We start from the raw sequence: 8,929 nt of genomic DNA, 5'->3' as shown, positions 1-8,929 counted from the left end.
CTGAAGCGAAAGGTTCCTGTTATTCTACTTAACCTAAGAGACAGGCTGTAGCAATCAGGACTAATTGAAGAGTAAGGGTAGCCTTTCAAGGATGTCTATTTTGAGAGTACTAAGGCAGCACAGCCTGAAGTCAAACATAGGGTCAGTTTAGGAAAACAGGTGTTATCAAAACAAAAATGTCACTTAGTTTGAATGAAAACTTGACATTTCTACATTTTCTACAGAAGAAACAGGAAATAGGTAAACTTTTTGGTTAAGTTCCAGGAGCTTTGTGGTGAATTCAAATCTGTTGGTGACTCTGAGACTTTTCTTCAGTGTTGCAAAAGACTACAGGATTTCCAGGAGACAGGAAAAACCAACGTAGTTTCCCAGGGCAGAGCTGAAAATCTAAAACTTGGGTTCCACAGCTTATGATGGAGGTCACCATGTGTTCAGGCCTCTCCCTTAGTGCCAGGCTGAAGTTTTCATCAGAGTTAGAAATTTTAGATTCTGAGAACAATAATAGAGAGTTTAGGGATCCAGATCTATCTGCACAATAGAGGTATCTTGAATTCACAGGACAGCAAAGACCCAGTTCCTTATTATTCTACAGAGCATTGTTTTTTTAGTGACAGGAAACAAGGAGGGTTTTTATTCAGAATTCAGACTTTTGGCTTTGATTCATATAAATTGAGATTATCTAATGCAAGCCTGCTTCTCCAGAGCTTACAGTTACACAACAGAGTAAAATAACATATCAGTGAATGTGTTTGCTACGTTATCTTTGCAAACTCCTCCTCCTGGATCAGCTGGTGTTTTTCTTCCCTACTTTCTATTCTAAGCTTCTGTGTGGCTGCTTTATAGTGTTAAATAGAAATCTTCTGACAGCATTAGGCTTCAGAATCCACATTGAAGGAAGCAATTCCTCTCCCCAGAGGCAGGCTCAAGACTGAAGGGAGAGGTGGAACTCTTTTTTATGGGCCTGAGTGCGTGGCCTAAATCTTGTGCATGTCCTCTGGTAGGAAACCAAATCAGAGAGCTCATCACTTTGTCTACAGATGCCAGAAGATAAAAGGATATGTACACTAGTTTGCTTCTGTAATTTATCTGGGGAGAATAAATTTGCACCTGAAAACTGAACAAAAAGGCTGTCACCTATCCACAGCGACTAGAGCAGGATAGCATTCTTGCAAGCACAGAAGATTCTTCTAGAATCTGTCCTTATATTGTCTTCCCCACAGGGTGTTTGGGTGTCTTTTCAGTACTTGAGTCTTAAAAATCATGTTGTGTAGTTAGGACATCAGCATCAATCTTGGCTTCCCTTCAACTCCATTCTGAAAGGATCAGGATGAATAAGAAGAGCATCCTCTTAGCTCTCCAAATGAGTGTGTATGGCTCAGTTACTAAAACAATGCTGTCCCAATGAGGAAATGACAAACTCAATCTAAGATAAGAACTGAAGAGTCTCACTTGTGTTTTATTCTGCACTGTTTCATTTTAATAAAATAATATGTAAATGCTTTCCTGAAATGTTTCCAAGAATATGTACCTTTTACTTGGAATAGCAAGAAGTCAAACTAAGCCACAAGCTGAAATTGATGGAAACCAATCCATTCTATGCCCTGAAAAAGACACTGAATTGTCCTTTCTGTTCAATTGACATAATGAAGAATGAATAATCTGCTTTTATTCTTTAGCAATTAGATTGAAAGAGAAATGGCAACATTTTACTTCTGATTTTAATACTTTCTGTATTTCAATGTCTAAATTAAAATTCCCCTTGCTAGAGCTCAAGTTAAGAAGCAATTTTCTAAAGTTTTCAACTTATAAACTTTATAATCAGAAGTTCTGGCAGAATGATGTGAGGTTTTTCTTCTGAAGGATGCATGATTTACAGTGCACAATCTGGCTCACAGAGGGAACAATGGGATCATTGCCATTTTCTCTAAAGCTGCAATTCTCTTCCTATTCATGTTGTAGTTCAGCTGAGGAATATTTAGACTAGAGTGGTAAATGTTTGGATATTAAGACCCTTTTAGGAGAAAAAAATGCATAAGGGACATTTAGAGAACATTTAGAGAACTAACATTTAAAGAAATTATTTATATAACAATAGACCAAGAGGTCCTTGCCAAAATATAGACTAATTGTGTCAGACATGTGCATACAATAAAAGGGTTTGTAATCTGAAGGAGAGGTGTAAAGGGTTTTCAAGCTGTATCCAAGACACAGCAAGTAGGGAAAGGTTAACATGCCCTTAATATACCCATAACTTCCTCACAGCTTAATCTATTAAATGCTCTCCGAATGATAAACAATCTGACACTTCACAATTCTATTTAAAGATCTCCATACATTTCAGAAAGCGCTACTTAATTTTCTAGAGAGCTTGTAAACATTTCCTTATTTCATAAGCACAAAGAAATATCACAATTTTTTCCAAAAGGCTTGTAAGAGAACTTCATACATTAATATCTTGAAATGCAAAATTATCACTTTTTGTGGATAGTTAGGTTTACAATCTTAACACAAAATTTTACAGAACATACTTTTAAAAGTTAGATGTAGAGCACATTGAGAGTTATTGAGAGAATAGCAGAATATTCAAAGAATAAACAAAGGATCTCAGGAAGCAATTTTTCATACTGATATATTTTTTTTTTGTCATCAGACAAGTAGATCTCTGATGTTGAATATCCTGAGAACTGTAATTCTAGCAAATCATCTGGCTCTAAGGTGCCATTACTGTTGCCTTTACTGAAACTTGGTGGGTCAAATCCCATGACTGGAGTGTGGCTTGATGGCTGCGGGCTGTGTAGGACAGACAGGCAAGGAAGGAGGATCAAAGAGGTTGCCCTCTACACCAAGAGGTGTGTGTGTGATAGAGTGGGAAGAGATCTCTCTGAAGAATAGCTATGAACAGATAGAAAGCTTGTGGGTAAGAATCAAGATGCTGAGACAACAGAGGGAACATCATGGCTGGTCTCTCCTATAGCCTGCCTCATCAAGGAAAGCCCATGGTGAAGCCTTCTTGCTCTAGCTGCAGGAGGTATCACACAGGCTCTTGTCCTGCTGGGGGCAGTGACATAGACAGTGGGATCAAGTACACCCCCGGCAAGTTTGCAGATGATACCAAACTGAGTGGCATTGTTGACATGCCTAAGAGATGAGGCTTTGTCCAGAGGGACTTTAACAAGCTCAAGAAGTGGGCCCATAGGAACCTCACAAAGATCAATGAGGCCACATGGAATGACCCAGCAATGTGCATTTGAACCCAAAAGAGCAAATCATATCTTGGGCTGCATCCGAAGCAGTGTGGCCAGCAGGGTGAGAGGGAGGTGATTCTGCCCATCTACTCTGCTCTTGTGAAACTCCACCTGCAGTGCTGCATCCAGCTTAGTGGTCCTCAGCACAGGAAAGGTGTGCAGCAGTTGGAGTGGATCCAGAAAATGGTCACAAAATCAGTCAGAGAACCACACAACCACTCACTCATCCCTTCCTGGTGGGCTGGGGAGAGAATCAGAAGAATGCAAATGAGAAAACTCATGGGTTGAGACAAAGGCAATTTCATATGAAAAGAAAAAGCCATACAAGCAAAGAAAAACAAGGAATTAATTCACCATTTGCCATTGACAGGCAGGTGTTCAGTCATCTCTAGGAAAGCAGTGCTTCATTGTGTGTAACAGTTACTTGGGAAAACAAACAACATCACTCTGACATTCACCCCTTCCTTCTTCTCCCCCCCACTTTACATGCTGAGCATGATGCCATTTGGTCTGGAACTACTCTTGGGGCAGTTGGAGTCACCTGTTCTGACTGTGTCCCCTCTCAACCCCTTGTGCATCTCAAGCATCCTCATTGGTGGAATGGGGTGAGGAGCAGAAAATGCCTTGACTCCATAAGCCCTTCTCAGCTATAATGAAAACATCTCTATATTATCAACAGACTTTTCAGCATAAATCCAAAGCACAGCCCCATTCAAGCCAGTATGAAAAAAACAAATTCTATCTTAGCCAAAACCAACACAATGACCTTTAAAGGTCATTTGCAACCCAAACTATTCTATGAATCTGTAAAAGAACTTTGATTACACTGGAAGCACTGAAGGCCATCATATATATGTGAGGTGGCCCCTGCTTAGAGTTATTCAGATGTTAACAGAAAAACTTCAAACTCATTGGCATCAAGTTCCCCAAGGTAATTGAAAACAGTCAGAATTAGCTTATTCCTGTTCATTATTTGGTTAGCAACCAACGTAAAAAGCTGGCAAACTACACCTCTTCCTCTTTGGGCAAAAATAAAGTGAATGCCTTTCCTAGGATCATGTTTATTTTTAGTGTCTTCCTTTACTCCAGACATTTATTTTAGCAAAATCAACATGTTGACTATGTCCTAGTGAAGCCTTGATAGTAAATGTGAACACTCTCTGCAACATTATCAGAACAGACAGATTTCTCAGACTCTCATCCTGTCATTGGACAAAAGCCCTCAGCTAGACAATACAACTGCTTGATTTGTGGGAAAGGCAATGTTAAGAGCCGTAAATTGGCATTAAATGGAATCAGAATTGTTTGCTCCTTTTCATCTCATTGAACATACAGACTGTTTGGCTGTGTTTATACTGCTGAGTTGATTCAAGCCTTGAAGCTGAATAGCACTGACTGGCTTGTGTCCACACTCCACAGGGTCAGCTCCCTCTAAACTGGCTTCTCTCAGTGACAGCTGAAGTGCTTCAAAACAGATACAAGGAGAGCAGTAAGAATTAAGCAGTGTGACAGTAAGTGTGAATGCCTGAGCTCTTACCTGGTCCCTGTTGGTTTGGTGGTATAGATAGTCCCTAAAGAAAAAAATATCCAGTTGCTGTGAAAACTTATAAACAAGTGACTGGAGCACTTGTGTGATAATACATCATCTGACCAACTCCTTGTCCTGCACAGGACCATTCCCAGGAATCATACCATGTGCCTGAGAGCATTGTCCAAACACTTCTTGGACTCTGCCAGCTGATGCAGTGACCCTGGGGAGCCTCTTCCAGTGAGTCTATAGGGGTACATGTCACAGCCTAGAGAGAAGGCTCCTCCTGGAGACTTTCAGGGATATTCATGTCAAGCAAAGCAAAGCAGAGACCTGCTTCTCAAGATCACGGTCACAGCAATCAGGAATCACAAAGAATTCTGTTGAAAGCTGGGCTAACAATGATCACATGTACCTTGGTATAGCCTAGGCAGCTGTGCCTGCCTGCACCCAAGGGCTGGTAACCCCTCCTGCAAGTATATACACACAAATATGGGAGACAAAATTCATATGCATATAGTGGACATACAGATAGATCTATGAAATAAAACTAGCACTACTTCTGTTTGTATAAAACACTCAGTATAATATTAAAAGGCTGTTAAGAAGTCTTCCCAACAATGGAGACATTGATTTGACTGTGGTCCTTTTAAGATGTTGCCCTGGGCTGCTGTTGGGAAGCTGCTTTGCAGGCTGCCAGATATGTCTTTTTGTTGTGTAACACCAAGGGTGGCTTAGGACGTGAGGCCATGTGAAATACTGGTTAGTCTGGGAGAAGCCAAGCCCAACATGAGTCACACTCCCACTGTATCTGTGCTGCTAGGGGGTGGGACTCTGGCACACACTATCTCCTACTCTCTGCCTAGCTCTTCCCAGCCCATAAACAACTAGCCTTTCTCCAGAATTAAGCTTGAGGGTGAACTAACACTCAAGGAGCATGAACAATCAGGAGATAACAGGCACAAAAATCCAGAAGATACCAACAAGATAGTATAGACTTTCTTTGTGTTTACTAAATTTGAAATAACATTTTCTCTTTTTGTTAAATCTTCCATCTAGGAGAACTCAAACTTTTGTAGTGGAGTTGGTTAGATTGGATTGGAAAAATTATTTAGGTAATATTGAAAACTCTGCCTTGAGAGCTTGAGTCTAGAGAATAGGAAGGTGTAATATTAAAACTCCACTAACAGTAAATATTGAACATGCTACTGCAATATATTGATTTCCTTTGATATGCTCACAAAGTGATATGATATTGAAAATACAGTCAATTGTCCCTTACTGATGGCCAGGTTATCTTTGTGGAGGTTAACCATGTCCTAGGCACACAGACATATGATCTGGCTGACTGATGGAAACCATAATCCACATTCACTGGGAAGATGTCTGAGCCTATTATTTTATTAGACTCTTAAACCACCTCTATAGCTACACTGGAAACATGTGGGATTAGAGGGAACGTGTTTAGGCACTGACCTACTAATGGTCTGTACATTTTAACTGGTGGCACAGTCCTGGGACTCTTACCCAATGCAACAGGAATAAAGTCACCTGCTCTAGGTGAGAGTTTAGCTGTGTGGTTGCAAGCTATAGTGGGTCACTTGCTTTTGGGGCCAGAGAATTGGCTCTGATCCATTTTATTTACTGACAAATATGAAGCCAAACTGATCTATGCAGAGACAGCTTAGCTTTGAACAGCCAGTGTGCCAGTTGCACTGGACACATCAGGAATTAGGATTCATATATCTCAAATTTTCTTATTCTAGGTTTGGCATCACAATTTCTCATTTTACTTTTGGAATTCCAACTCTTAAGTTACTTGGATGAAGGAGAATAAACAAATTTTTGTCTACAATAAGATGTTCAGTTTGGCCCGAGATATGTCACAGGCGCATATGCATTGATGATCATCGTGTTTGTATGTTATATGTCCTTTTATAGCCAACTTTGGTCATCTCAGTTTAAGATCTAGTTTTTAAAAAAACAGCACAATATGCCAAGAGAGAAAGTGAAGTAGTCAGTAGACCTCTTCCGAGTCTGCCTCCAATGGCATGTGTGTCACATAACTACACAGTGGTAATGGCTGAGCTAATCTGCAACCACTCTTTCAAGTCATTAGAAACAAATAAATATTTTTAGGGACTGATTCATCTGACCTATTTCTGGTATACAGGAACAGGTGGATCATACCTTAAAATTGCATGTTTCTCTCCAGTTGTTATAAAGGAAGCACTTGGCAGTGTTCTTAAACATAATTTCTCTGTATGACAGGAGATTCTAATTCCTCAGTCTACAATGGTGCCATACAATTATTTGTTACATTTTCTTCACCCTTGCTGAATAAATCCATATGCAGCAGAAGTAGTCTATAAGGCACAGCTTTTGCTCACATGCAGTCCCCCCCATGGCGGCCAGGCAGTGAAGGGCAGAAGCACAGACCTCAGCGGGGTGTAGGTGACACGGGGTGGCCCAGGGAAGGGGGGCAGCTTGGGGCCCTCCTCAGCACACAGCACACACAGTGGCCATGGACCTGTGGGACCTGGGCTCTGCTACAGCTGCAGATTTACAGCGTGGTAAACCTCCGGCTTCGCAGCTGCCAAAGGAAACACAGGAGTCGCGGCCTTATAGGAAATGAATAAGCACAAAAGGGCCATCTGATACCCCACTGGCTAATATGTGAGCACTGTCTTATTAAGGACAAAAGAGATCTGAGGAATTGGCAGAGATGTCAAATTTAGTACTCAGGCTTTTTAAAATATATTAATAACTCCATCTTCTCTAACCATTCAGATTTTTCTTCTTCAGAAGAAACAAAAACAAAACACAAAAAACCCAGTAGCTTTTAGACTCATATGGTTTAATATATCTTGCATTTTATAGTACTAGAAGGATTTTAAAATGCTGCATTAATTATGGGCCAGATGTTGTATGCAGGGCCAAGCTGAATTGATAGGACTGTTCAGGGCTGCCACAAAGCTGTGTGTTCATTGTCAGCTTTCAGGAGAAGGGTAACGTGGCTGACAGCTATGTATCACCAAACAAGAATTTTGACTGACAAAATTTGAATGATTTTTAGAGTTATATTTTCTTTTAAAGTGTTATCTGCAAATTTTCTATAAAGGATTTACACTTTGGTATTCAAGAACTGAACTAAGCATTGCTATTGGATTATTGGAGTCACCTCAATTTGCTGCAATGTGCTCTGTGCATTTACTGCTCTTTCTGGGTCCTGTTCAAATGCTTTTGTGCTTGATTAATAAATCATACCTGAGATTTTAAAATATTTCCAAAAAATGTGGACACACAATTTCCATTAAAATATGTGGGAACTTTGAACCCTGTCCTAACTTGGACTGTTATAATGTTGTACAAATAATTATTCATCTCAGTGTATTGAATACTTTATTTCACCTTCTCTCCTTTCAAAATGAAGAAAAAATAGAATAAAAAAAGCACTTCTGATTAGGATCTAATTGCAACATATTTGTTTTGAATTTGGATTTTTATCAATAGCACAAAATCCAAATTAAAGTAATTTGCAGAGAATAGTGCCACTTTTCAGAGTCATCTTGCTTCTGCATTCTAAAGAAAAGTAGTCTCCTCATATGTTTTCTATATTCCTAGCTCAATGCAGCAAGCCACAAAACTCAAGCTTTTCCTTGGCTTCCCACTTTACAGAAGACCCCATATAAGTGTGCAATGATATTTTTAGCAACATATAATAGATATGTACAATTTAGTATATATACACACTATAATACTTATTACATATTTTGATATAATAATATAAGAATATTGAAAAGTAGCTTTTATAATGTTCCCTTCCATGTGGTACACACCCCCAACATTTAAAAAACCCATGAGAAACAGATTCTGAGCTATCAGCATGCTGAATTAGTAGGGACATCTGACTCCCCAAACTGTATCTGACCTATTTCATTTGACTCTTTTAGAATATAATCATACTTACACAAATTAGATATAGTGTCTTATAATAATATCTTTCATCAAAATTTAAATCAAGAGATTTTGTCTTGCATGTAGTTTCATTTAGCAATCCCTGGTATGATCAGTAGGAAACTTGAAATATGGTTTGTTGGAGCTGCCTGTGCAAATCCTACTAGCCAACAAAGGCCACTTCAAAAGATAGATGAAA

This window comes from Oenanthe melanoleuca, chromosome 1 (assembly GCF_029582105.1).
Source record: "Oenanthe melanoleuca isolate GR-GAL-2019-014 chromosome 1, OMel1.0, whole genome shotgun sequence".
NCBI classification, from domain to species: domain Eukaryota; kingdom Metazoa; phylum Chordata; class Aves; order Passeriformes; family Muscicapidae; genus Oenanthe; species Oenanthe melanoleuca.
The sequence above is the reverse complement of the archived record's forward strand: the minus strand, read 5'-3'. Positions refer to the sequence as shown.